Source organism: Chrysochloris asiatica, unplaced genomic scaffold (genome assembly GCF_000296735.1).
Source record: "Chrysochloris asiatica unplaced genomic scaffold, ChrAsi1.0 scaffold00029, whole genome shotgun sequence".
NCBI lineage: Eukaryota > Metazoa > Chordata > Mammalia > Afrosoricida > Chrysochloridae > Chrysochloris > Chrysochloris asiatica.
The window spans coordinates 2,713,972-2,728,340 of NW_006408547.1; positions in this window are offsets into that span (position 1 = coordinate 2,713,972).

The window sequence follows — 14,369 nt, forward strand, 5'->3', positions numbered from 1 at the left end:
GTCTCTTGGGTTAGGCACATCTTAGTCCTCAAACTGACATCTTTGCTCTTGAAAATTACAAAGGTCTTGTTCAGCAGATTTGCCTAATGCAATATGTTGTTTAATTTCTTGACTGGACTGCTGCATCCATGAGTGTTGCCAGTGGTTCCAAGCAAAATGAAGTCTTTGACATCTTCAATCTAATCCATTTATCATAATGTTATTCCTGGTCCAGTGGGGAGGATTTTTGTTTTCTATACATTGAGGCGCAACCCATACTAAAGGCTGTGGGCTTTGATCTTTAAGCCCTCTTCACTTTCAGCAAGCATGCTGTTATCATTTGCATGAAGCTTGTTAATGAGTCTTCCTCCAACCCTGATACCAAGTTGTTCTTCATATAATCCTGTTTTTCAGATTATTTCCTCAGCATTCAGATTGAATAAATATGGTTTTAAAAAAATACATCCGTAACACAAACTTTTCCTAATTTTAAATCATTCAGTGTTCTGTTATAATACCTGTCTCTTGTTCTATATACAGGTTCCTCATGAGCACAATTAAGTGTTCCAAATATCCATTTTCAGCAATGTTGCCATAGCTTGTCATGATCCACACAGTTGAAAGCCTTTGTGTATTCAATAAAGTGCAGGTAAATATCTTTGTTATTCTCTGCTTTTGATCAAGATCAATTTGATGTAAACAACATCTCTGATTCCATATCCTCATCAGAATCTAGATTGAATTTCTGGCAGTTCCATGTCAATGTACTACTGTTGAAGCCATTTTTGAATCATCTTTAGGACAATTTTATTTTCATATGATATTAATTATATTATTGTCTGATGATTTGTGCATTCCACTGAATCACCTTTCTCTGGAATAGGCAAGAAATGGACCTCTTCCAAATCAGTTGGCCAGGTAGCTGTCTTCCAAATTCCATTACATGGATGAATGAGTGCCTCCAGTGCTGCATCAATTTGTTGAAAGATTTCAATTTGCATTCCATCAATTCCTAGAGCCTTTCTCTTTGCCAATGCTTTCAGTGCACTTTGGACTTCTTCCTTCAGTATCATTGGCTCTTCATCATAATGCTATGAAGTTATTGAAATGATTGACCATCAACCTTTTCTTTTTGGTATAGTGACTCTCTGTATTCCATCCAGCTTCTTTTGATGCTTTTTTGCCTCATTCAACATTTTGCTAATATAATCTATCAGTACAGCAAATTGAGATGAATTTTTTCTTCATTTCTTTCAACCTAAGAAACGCTATGTGCATGTTCTTCCCTTTTGGTTTTCTAACTTCAGGTCTTTGTACACTTCATTATAATATTTGACTTTCTTTTCTCAAGCTATCCTTTGAAATTTTCTGTACAGTTCTTTTACTTTCTCATTTCTTCCATTTGGTTTAAATCTCTATGCTGGAGAGCAAGTTTCAGAGTCTCTGTCTGAGATCAGTTTTAGTGTTTTCCTCCTTTCTTGTCTTCTTAATGATCTTTTGCTTTCTTCCTGTATGATATTTTTCTGGTCTTCAATCTTTAGTGTCTAATACATCAAAACTATTCTTTAGATGGTTTCTAAATTCAGGTAGGATATGTTCAAGATTGTGTTTTGGCTTTTGTGGACTTGTTTTAAGTTTCTTAAGCTCAGCATTAAATTGCACATGAGCAATTTAATGATATGAGCAATTTAATGCATCTAGGCCATTAAAGTGCATGAGTATGGCCAGTATGACTCTGGCCTTGTTTTAACTGATGATATAGAATGTTTCCATCATTGCTCTCCACAGATGTAGTCAATTTATTTTTAATGAATAAGTCATTGGTCTTGCAAAATTCTGTGATCGATAGCATTGTTTCTATCACCAAGATCATATTTCCCAAAGACTGATCCTTCATTTTTGTTTACAATCTTTGCATTCCTATCACCAATAATTATCAAGACATCTCCATTCAATCAAATATAAAAATATACAAACATGCAAGTCTAAATAATGAAACTAACTTAAGCATGAATGCTACTAGAATAGGAGCCTTGGTGAAGCTCTGGGATATACATAGGACTACTAATCAATCATAGGTTGGCAGTTCTAACCCACCATCTGCTCCTCAGGAGAAAGATGAAACTTTCTGCTCTTGTAAAGACAGATAGTCCTTGAAATCCTATAAAGGGGGGCTATGATTTGGAATTGCCCCTGTGGCAGTGGGTTTGGGAGTCCTGGTGTGTACTATAGGTTAAGCACTGGACCATATGGTTGGTTTGAAGTGAAAGGTCCATGGTACAAACTTACCAGCTGCTCATCAGAAACACTCTACAGGGTCACTGTGAGTCAGAAATGACTTGATGGCACTTAACAACAACAATAACTAGAACTGTGATGCTGCTCTGAACCCAGCCTCTTCTCAGTCCTGAGTATTATTTTGTTCATGCACTTCAATGACCTAGATGGAACTTTCTTTTCCGCTAATCTGACTTCTATTTGGAGGAATTGCATGTAGCTGAATTGCTTTCTCTCCTGAACACAGTCTAAAGTCCTCATGTCTCCTCTAGTGCACTTAACAAGTAAACTAGGACAGCAATGATAGTGTGGCTCCCAGGGTCACACCAATGACCCATAATGTATTTTTCCACAATGGTACAACTACCTGTTTTTGTTGTGTGTGTGTGTGTGTGTGTGTGTGTGTGTGTGTGGTTTTATTTTTTCCCCAGTTTTAGAATTATTTTGGTTTAGCTTCCATCCAATTTTGTCCAAAAAAGTAATGCCTCAATTTTGTTTGCTTCGTGCTCTCTCTTTCCAAATGTCATTTTTATCTAGAGTGCTTACGCATCTATGCCTAGGCCCTCACTATATCAGGATGTAGCTAAAACAGAGTGTTGTGTGCATGGTCCTATCCCAGCAGGACTGCAAGGACCACCCAAGATGGAAAAGGGAAGAGAGGAAGCCAAACATTTCAAAGACTGTCTCAAAAGACAGCTCTTCTTTTCTAGTTACCTTTTGTCAACACATTGAATAAAAACAGAAAATGGCTCCCCAGTTTTTATGATAATTCCTAAATGCCAAAACACAAAGCTGCCTTTTTTTTCCTACAACACCCCAAAATTGTGTCATTACTTCCTTGAGGGTTCTGTTTTGTTTCATTTTTAATTATAAAAATGAAGTTTTGTTTTTTTGTGGGATTTTTGTGTTTGTTTGTTTGTTTGACCTTTAAAAAGCATTAGGCTTATTAACAAAAATTCAGGATCACCTAAATGTCACCCACGTCTTCTTGTCATTGTACTCTGCCAAACTAAAAGCACCCCATGTTAGGGAGGGGACAAGGCAGCATCAGCATCTGCCTTACCTAACTCACTTTGTTTATTTCAAACTGATGAGATGCGATTGCATGCATAGTCTCAGCAGGCTCTCCTCAGATCCACACACTCCTCACTCCTAGACATGGTTAGGCTCCACAGACCAGGTCATCATGCAGAACTGATGTTTTGTGAGCATCTCTGGAGAGGCTTCAGTGTTAGTGTCCTGGCCAACCCCCATGTCTCTCACTACTCGTCAGTTTTCCCCTTGTTTTCTCGGGATTCTGGTGGCATGATGGGCCCCTTGCTAACCATGTCTTCCCCACTGCCACCAGCCCAAGGAGTGGTGGTTGGTGTTATCTCCGGCCATGTGCCCTGGATAGAGACCCCTTTGTCCTCCTCTGACTCAGCACTGCTCTCCCATGTGGCCCCATCCCCTCTCCCCTCACTAACCTCCTGATAACTTGAGGCCTGGGTCTGGCCAGCCCCTGCCCACCCATGAACTTGTGTTGCCCAGCCATCACTCCTTCACCTCCATACCCAGATCAAGACTTTCATTTGAAAAGGAGACGGCACTGGGGAACAGGTACCACCTTCTTTCGTGTGGCCTGGTTGTCGTGGGGTTTTCAGTATATGCTCTGGGGTGGCCTGCAAGGGGTGTCCCAGGTAAAGCCATGGTCCTGTGTAAGGCCTGGGTCATCTAAGGCACTATGTGAGATGTTTTTCAAAGTTTTCAGAAATGCAAAATGTCGGATTAAAGGCAGTCTGATGAGTGAAGAGCAGGTATATTTAAGATAGTCCATTTAAAAAGCCTTTGTCATTCACTCCAAGTTTAGAAAGGCTATTCATTTAAATAGTTTTGTAACTTATTCTGGGTACAATATGTTGTTGTTGTTAGTGCCATTAAATCTGTTCTAACTCATAGCGATCCTGTATAGGAGTTCCAAAGAGCAGCTGGTGAGCTTGAACCACTGACCTTATGGTTCAAGCTGATCTTGAAGCTTAACACATAAACCCATAGCACCACACCAGGACTTGGTACAGTATTTGCTATTGGTGTTGTTAAGTGCTGTTGAGTTGGTTCAGACTCATAGCAACCCTGTATAGGGTTTCTGAGGAGCAGCTGGTGGGTTTGAACTGCTGCCCTTGTGGTTCAGAGTCCAGTGCTGATCCTAGCGCACCACACCAAGAGTCCCAGTACAACATAGATACCAGAATTTTTTTTAAAAGAACATAATAGATAAAAATCACCTCAGAAATGTAATCAATGACACTTAACATTATATCCGAAATTGAAATGGGAATAGGTTTAGCTGTGTGTACTTTCACTAAAAATAAAATCAGGTAATATAAAATGACAAAAAAAAAAAAAAAAATCACAACAGGCTAATTGTATGATTTTAGAAATACCTAAATTAAAATTAATCCTGTTATCTTTTATGATGCTCCCTATCCTCATAATAGTCCATAAAAGAGTCTCAATCTGTTTGAACTGCAAGGTTGCCAGTTCAAGCTTACCAGCTGCTCTTCAGAAACCCTATATAGGGTCTCTATGGGTCAGAACTGACTTGAAGGCACTTAACAATAACAACAAATCTTTTACATGGAGTCCTGGTATAGCACTGTGGGTTAATGCACTGGACTGCAAAGTCAGTTTGAACCGCAAGGTTGGAGGTTCAAGCTGAGTAGTCACTCCCCAGAAACTCTCCACAGAGTCACTATGGCTCGGAACTGGCCCAATGGCACTAACCAACAACTTAACATTGTTTATGTAATGCAGGCACTTCAATGGCTATACTTCAGTGGCAAGTACTGGATACTGATGAGCTGCTTGCTATCAACAATTAAATATTGTGAAAAATCAATTTGGGATCCACAAGAAACTCAAATCATGTTCCTTTAAAATGACCGATGATGTTGGGGAATAAAAAGCAGTCTCTGGTAGCGTAGTGGTTACGAATCGGGCTGCGAACCTTAAGGTCAGCGGTTCCAAACTACCAGCTGCTCCGCGGGAGAAAGATGACGCTTTCTACTCCCGTAAAGATTTACACCCTTGGAAACCCTGCACAGGGTCGCTATGGGTCGGAACCGACTCGACAGCACATAACAACAACAACAAAGGGACAAGAGCAGGGCAACCGTAGAGTGGATGGGTTAAGGTTTCCCAAAGAAATTCTCCTACGACTCCCCTTTCTACCCTTGAAGAATTAGCAGGTTCATTGTTGTAATGGAAAAAAGCCCTCAGGGCAGCTTTCCTGGCTCTTTTCTCACCAATGCAGATTCCAAAAATTTTTTAATTCTTCCTAGTAAGCCTCTGTGATCATCTTGTGTCCTTTGAGAAAGTCTATCAAGATTATATCTCTTGGGAATTCAAAAAACAGTCATCATAACCTTCTGAGCTTGACCTCTTATCCTTGAATTCATCTTTGAGGTCTTCCTTAAAAGTCTTGATCCATGTAAAACTGTTGCTATGTGTGGGGAAACATTTCTATAAACTTGTTGTAAAGCTCCCTTGATTTGGGAAGATATCCACTTGAAGTTTGTTATAAATTTGATATTAACCTTGACCTCAAATCACATTTTTACAACACTAGAAGCATCCTTTTATTTTAAGGCACTCTAATGAGACTAACACAAGTGTATTGGTGTTACTAAGCTTGTCTATAAGCCATTCACTTATCCGGGTTGTTGTTCTTAGGTGCCATAAAGCTGGTTCTGGCTCAAAGTGATCCCATGCACAACAGAACAAAACACTGCCCAGTACTGCACCATCCTTATGATTGTTACACTTGAGTCCATGGCTGCTGCATGTGTGCCCTCTTGTTGGGGGTCTTTCTCTTTTTTGCGGACCCTCTACTTTACCAAGCATGATGTCCTTCTCCAGGGACTGGTCCTTCCTGATAATATGTCCCAAGTACTGAGAAATGAAGTGTTTTCATTCTGGTTTCTAAGGAGCATTCTAGCTGTACTTCTTCCAACACAGATTTGTTTGTTCTAATGGCAGTCCATGATACTTTCAATATTCTTCACCAACACCATAACACAAAGGCATCAATTCCTTGACCTCACAGAGATGTGTTTAAATATGTTTAGTTTGGAATAAATGAACTGGAACTCTTGTAGAAATACTTTTTAACTTCCCCCTTGTATTTTTATTACGGTTGCTTAATTCTGTAAGATGAATCCAACATATTTTGATTAAGTAAATGAAAGATTTAGAATAGTCTCCAAAATTTGTTTGTCATCTGAATCATGCCAGGAGGTTTTAAACACTCAGCCCTAAGCTTCCATCACTTCAAACAAGCTAAATCAGTCTTCAAGAATGATAATGGAAATTTTTAGTTAGAAAAGAAAAGAAAAGAAAACACCCCACAAGTGATTCTGTACACAGTTCCCAACATCATTTGACAACTAGTGAAGGGAATCATTGGTCTTGAGGCTCAGAACATTACCACCACCTGTCACAGTTTACTTGTCAAAGGATCCTTGACTCATTGGTGCAGTGCTCAGAGGAGCTAGTCATTGTATTTGCATTAAAAAATCAATGTCTATGAAAGCAGCAGTCAAGCAATCAAACCAAGTATTGCAGTGGGACATCAAAGACATTACTTTGATGATTAATGTGCATCTCATCCATACTATGGTCTTTTCAGTTGCTGCATTTGCATGTGAAAGCTGGACAATAACCAAGGACGACAGAATGATTGACACATTCTGTTGTGTGGGTGAATAATACTGTCTATACCATGGAATGCCAGAAAGACAGACAAATCTGTCTTAAGAAGAAATATAAATACAATGTTCCTTAGAAGCAAGTGTAGCAATACTTTGACTTATTTCCTTTGCAAGACCAAAGACTTAAAAGGGACATCAGGTTTGGGAAACTAGAGGGTCAGCAAAATCAAGAGAAATTCTCCATGTGATTGATTGACACATTCAGCAAAACAATAAACTCAAATATAAACCAAGATGGCACAGGACCCAGGAATAGACATACAGAGCTGATTGATGGTTACCGACAACTGTAACAATAGTCATAAACAACACAGGGAAAGTGTAAATCTGATACAGCCTTCTACATGTATATATTTTCTATTCCTAAATTTTCTTCAGGTGCTATAAGATAAGCACTGGACTGCTAATCACAAGGTTGGTGGTTCAAACCCACTATGGTCACTATGATTCCATGGCATTTAACAACAACAACAACTTCAGTATTTTCACAAAAAATAAATGAATTAATGGAATATATTTTATTGACTGTGACACATTTCTTTGTTCTGAGAAGGTGGTTTAAAAATACGTATTTTTTCCTTTTACTTTACTATGGTGTTTTTTTTCTGGCCTAGATTGAAACTTTCAAAGAGTTATTTAATATCGTCACTGGAAGGAAGCCAAAACAAATTGCCTAGTTCATGTAAGAAGGTTTTAAAATTGCATTAATTCTTTACTTAATAAAAAGATGGCAAATTGCTTTTGGTGCTTTCAGAAGTCCCCTACCCTGAGAGCATATTGACATGTGCTACACGAGGGAAATGAAAGGGCTAATTCAAGTCAAGGTCTTTTCAAATCCAACAAGCGCTATTCCGAAAAAGCAAATCATTTATTTACAATGTGTATCTTATTATCTGCTTCTCCTAAGAGAAGTAACTGAAAAAGTTTCCATGTTTGAAAGATCCTCCTGCCAGTTAAAAGTTAGCTATGATTTTTTTTAATCTCAAGCAAATTTTGTAACATAATTTCAATAGCATTTTTAAGCTATCACTAGTTTCTGACTTGTTTGATAGTAGTGTGCACCATGACTTCCATAATTTGTACTGTTCGGAAATAGTAAGTAATTAAAAATAAGTACTTCTCTGAATGTGAAATCTGAAGGTGATCGCAAGTCATCATAGTCGCAATAAAAAGAAAACAGACAAAAACAATGAAGCAAAAGATTTAACTCAGAGATATTGCTAACCAAAAGGTAAAAGTAACTCATTATTTTAGCTAGACATAACTAATGACAAAGGTATCCACAATCAAACAGTTGAAATCCTTGATTCATTTTTTAACCCTTCTCTTCTTCTCTTTATTGTTATAGTTAATAAGTTCTATTAGAATCCATTTCTATTGATAAATCTCTCCCATGTTCATCTTTATTTCTATAGCTGAAGCAATATCCTAGCTCTTTAACCTTATCATTTTATACGTGGATGTCTCCAATTGGTCCCTCTTTAAACTCTTTTAATTTCCTGGTGTAGGAATCCTCTCTAAACATAGCTACAGATGACTAAAATCTAGAGATTAGAATCTAATGATTAGAATATGTAGCATCAAATCATTCTGTAATGATTAGAATGCTCTTAGTTTTTCCCGATGTATCAGGAGCTTTTCTATTTTATAATGAAGTCATTCACGTTCTAATTTAAAATTTTTAGTCTTTAATCTACTTTGGTTCTGTTTTGAACAAAAACTGAAATGCTGATCCATTAATAGGGGTCTGGGGGGTTGGGGGGTGGGCAAAGTGGTTAACTGGTTCGACCCTCACTTCTGAGAGACAGAAGTGGCAGTCAGCTTCACTAGAAACCCTATTGGTAGTTCTATTCTATTGAATAGGGTTATTATGAGTCAGAATCAACTTAATGGCAGTGAATTGTTCTTTTGTTTGTTTGGTTTGGGTTATATATCACTATTCAATTTGAGAAAATATTGCATCTATATGAGTCATTCCCCTCCCCAAATTAAACAAGAACAGCAATGAAAAACACACAAGAATGCTTTCAGCTGCACATACTGTAAAGCTATATATAGTATATATGTTGTTGCCGTAAGTGCCGTCGAGTCGGTTCCAACTCACAGCAACTTTGTATAGAGTTTTCAGTGAGCAGCTGGTGAGTTTGAACCACCAACCTTTCCATTCAAACTGACCTTATCCTACAGAGCCATTCAAGGACACTTGCAATTATATATTTCTCAATGATAGTAAATTTTATCATTTTAAGGTCCTATTTAAGAAGCTCTCGTAATGTAGTGGTTACAAATCGGGCTGTGAACTGCAAGGTCAAAAGTTCGAAACTACCAGCTACTCTGTGGGAGAAAGATGAGGCTTTCTGCTCCCATAAAGATTTACAGCCTCAGAAACCATGCACAGGGTAGCTATGAGTCAGAACCCACTCCAAGGCACATAACAACAACAAGGTCCTATTTATACGTTTCCACCAATCATCTGCCAATGTGTTGTACTGTTGTGGCTTGCATATTGCTATGATGCTAGATGATATGCCACCAGTATTTTAAATACCAGCAGGGTCACCAGTGGTGGACAGGTTTCAGCTGAGCTTACCGACTAAGACAGACAAAGAAAAAGGAGAGATGGACTACTTCCAAATATTCAGCCACTGAAAACCTTATGAATAGTGGTGGAACACTGTCAGATAGCACCAGAATATTGAATATTGAAACATGGTGAAGAACACCAGAATATTGTCAGATAAAGTTCTGGAAGTTGAGCCCCTCAGGGCTAGAAGGCACTCAATATAGGAGTGGGGAAGAGCTGTCTCCTCAAAGTAGAGTTGACCATGATGACACAAATGGAGTAATGCTTTTAAGACCTTCATTTCCTGATGGGGTACAATACAAAATGAGGAGAAACAGTTGTAAACATTCTTTAATAATCAGAAGTATGAATCTAGGAAAATTAAAAGTTGTCAAAAATGAAGTAGAATACAAAAAATCAATATCCTAGGCATCAGTGAATTGAAATGGACTGGCATTGGCCATTTTGAATCTGACAATTAAATGGTTTGCTCATGACAAAGAAGAATGGCTATGCATTCATCATCAAAAAGAATATCTAAAGAGCTATAAGTACAACACTGTCTGTGATAGGATAAGAACTCTACAAGGAAGATCTTAATACAATTATCATTTAAAATTATGCACCAACTACTAAAGCCAGTGATGATGAAATAGAGAATTCTAGCAATTTCTTCAGTCTGAAATTGAACAAACATACAAACAAGATGTATTGATAATTAGTAGCAATTGGAATACAAAGGTTGGAAAGAAAGAGGAAGGATCAGTTGTTAGAAAAAATGGCCTTGGTGATTAAAATAATGCTGGAAATTACATGACAGAATTTTGCAAGACCAATGATTTCTTCATTGCAAATGCCTTTTTTAAAACAACACAAAAGATGACAATACACATGGACCTCACCAGATGGAATATACAGAAATCAAATTAACTACATCTGTGGAAAGAGACAACAGAAAAGTTCCATATCATTAGTCAATGCAAAGCCAGGGCCAGACTGAAACATATCATCAATTGCTCATTTTCAATTTCCAGCTGAAGCTGAAGAAAATTAAATCAAGTCCACGAGAACCAAAATATTACCAAGAACATATCCCACCTGAATTTAGAGATCATCTCAAGAACAGTTTTGATACATTGTACACTGAAGACCAAAGACCAGAAGAGTTGTGAAATGACATCATGAACATCACACAAGAAGAAAGCAAAAGGTAATTAAGAAGCAAGCAAGTAAGAAAAGGTCAAAATAGATGCCAGAAGAGACTCTTAAACTTTCTCTCCATCACAGAGATGCTAAAGCAGATGAAAGAAATGAGGAGACAAAAGAGGGAATAGAAAATATCAAAGGGCAGCTTGAGAAAACAAAGTCAAATATTATAATGAAATGTGCAAAGACCTGGAGTTAAAAAACTATAAGGGAAGAACACCTTCAACATTTCTCAAGCTGAGATAACTGAAGAAAAAGTTCATGCCTCAGATTACAATATTGAAGAATTCTAGGAAAAAATATTGAATGATGCAGAAAGCACCAAAAGAAGATGGAAAGAATACAGAGTCACTGTACCAGAAAGAAGTGGTAGGTGTTCAACCATTTCAACAGGTAGCATATGATACTGAAGGAAGAAATCCAAAGTGAACTGAAGGCATTGGCAAAGAATAGGCTCTGGGAATTGATGGAATGCAAACTGAAATCGTTCAACAAACTGATACAGCACTGGAGGCACTCACTCATCTATGCCAAGAAATGTGGAGGAGAGCTACCTTGCCAACTGATTGGAAGACATCCATATTGGTGCCCATTCCAAAGAGAAATGACCAAATGTAATGCAGAAATCACGACATTATCATGAATATCGCATGCAGGTAAAATTTTGCTAAATACTTCCAAAATGGTTGTAACAATACATTGACAGACACCTGCCAGAGGTTCAAGTCTGAATCAGACGAGGTCATGGAATGAGGGATATCATAGATGATGTCCGATGGATCTTGGCTGAAAGTTGAGAATACCAGAATATTTGTTGCTGCTGATTAGTGTCTTCAAGTCGGTTCTGACTCATAGAGACCTTGTGTAAAGTATCTGAGGAGCAGTTGGTGAGTTTGGACCCCTTGCCTTACAATTCAATCTGACTTTAAAGTGGATTGAAATGACCTTGAGCTGGATTCTATGTCACCACACCAGAACTCCAGAAAGATGTTTACCTTTGCTTTATTTACTACACAGAGGCTTTCGATTGTGTGGATCACAAAAAGCTATGGACAGTGATGCCAGAGATGGAGGCAGAGACAATGACATAGAGAGATGGAGCAGCTGGGGACTTTAGACCCAGAAAGGGAGAGGGGCAGTGTGCTGACAACCGGGGGACAGGCTTGCAGGGTGCTCTTTGGTTGGTTGATGATGCATGGAGGGGATTGTAACCATGGAAATGAAATGATATACAACAGGATGAATGTAAAGCTAATGTTCTCCCATGTAAACTATCACATGATTCACAATTAAACATTAAAAAAAAAAAAGCTATGGATATCACTGCAGTTCCTCTTGAGAAACCTGTACGTAGACCAAGAGGCAGTCATTTGAACAGAACAAGGAAACACCAAATGGTTTTAAATTATGAAAACTGTGTGTCAGGGTTGTTTTTTTTCACTATACTTATTCAATATGTAGGCTGAGCAAATGATTTGAGAGCTGAATTATATGAAAAAGAATGTGGCATCAGGATTGGAGGAAGACTCATTAACAACCTGTGATATGTGAACGAGACAACCTTACTTGCTGGAAGGGAAGAGGACTTAAAATATTTATTGATGAAGATCAAGGACTACATCTTTCATTATGGGTTGTACTCAAAGGAAAGAAAACAAAAATCCTCACTCCTGGACCAGTAAATAACATGAAGATAAATGGAGAAAAGATTGAAGTTGTAGAAGACATCATTTTGCTAGGATAAACCATCAACACATCAATGAAGCAGTCACAAAAACAATAATAATGTACTGCGTTAGGGGATTCTGCTATACAAGACCTCTTTTAAGTGTTCAAGGGTAAAGATGTCAGTTTGAGGACTAAGATGTGCCTGCCCACGCTGTGGTATTTTCAGTGGACTCATATGCTTGTGAAAGTTGGCCAATGAATAGAGAAGACCATAGAAGAATTGATGTATTTGAGTTATGTAATTGAAGGAAAATATTAAAAGTACTATGGACTGCCAAAGGCATAATCAAATCTGTGTTGGAAGACAGTGCCTTAGAAACCAGGCTGGACAAACTTTGTCTCTTCTACTTCAGACAATATTATCAGAAAGGAGCAGTCCCTGGAGCAGGACATCCTGCTTAGTAAAATGAATGGTCAGCTTGAATCTATTGCTGCCGCCACTGTGCTAAGCCATCTCTTTAGAGGCTTTTCTCTTTTTCGGTGACCCTCCACTTGTTCATAACCCACCACTTGTTTGCACGTTTGTTGTACTGTGGTGGTTAATATTTGCTGTGATTCTGGAAGCTATGCCACCAGTATTTCAATATCAGCAGGGTCAAGAATGGTCAACAGTTCTCAGCAGAGAATCCAGAGTAAGACAGACTAGGAAAAGGACCTGAAAACCACTTCTAATAAAATTTGCCAGTGAAAACCATGGGAGTAGCAGCAGAGAATTATCTGACATAATGTCAAAAGATGAGCTCCTCAGGTTGGAAGGGTCTGAATAGAAAATAATTGCTTCCTCAAAGTAATTGTTGTTGTCATTGCTAAGTGCCATTGAGCCAGCTACAACTCATAATGACTCTGTATAAGGTTTCCAAGAGCAGTTGGTGGGTTTGCAGAACTGACCTTGTGGTTAGCAGTCCAGTTCTTATCCTATAGCACCACAGAGTCCACCACTAATGAAGGAGATGGAATAAAGTTTTCTGTACCTTCATTTGCAGATGTGGCACAACTCAAAATGAGAAGAAACAGCTATAAACATCCACTAATAATAGAAATGTGGATTCACAAAATATGAATCTAGGAAAATTGGACATGCTCAGCATTTCAGTAGTGATAATGGAACAGTATGAGTAAATATCAATATCTTAGGCATCAGTGATTGGAGATGAGCTGGTATTGGCTATTTTGAATTGGACAAACATTTTCTACTCTCCTGGGAAGGACACATTGAAGAGGAATGGTGTCACATTCATGATCAAAATATTGTCATCAGAACATTCATCCTGAAGTATATACTGCTGTCAATGACAACATTCATACCCTTACAAGGAAGATGGGTTAATATCACTATTATCCAACCACTGTAGTCAAAGATGGAAGTGCTGGTGTGGTGTTGGGGGTTAATGTACTAGACTGCAAGGTTGGTTTGAATTGCAAGGCTGAAGGTTAAAGCTCACCAGCCATTCCTTGAAAACCCTATATGGGGTCGCGATGAGTCAGAACTGACTTGATGGCACTCAATAACAATGTCAAAGATGAGAAAATTGAAATTTTATTAACTTCTGCAGACAGAAGTTGATCAAACACAAATTCAAAATGTATTGATAGTTACATTTTGATAATTGGTGATTAGAACGTAAAAGTTGGACACAAGAAGGATTGATGGTTGGAGAATAGGTACTTGGTGACAGAAATTATGCCAGAGATTGCATGACAGAATTCTGTAAGACACTGACTTTATTCACAACATAAACAGTGACTCTACATTTGAACATCAGCAGAAGAAATACACAGGAATCAAGTCAACGACATCTGTGGAAAGAGACTACTGAGAAGCTTGATGCCATCAGGAAGAATAAGGTTGGGGTATCAACTTACCTTTT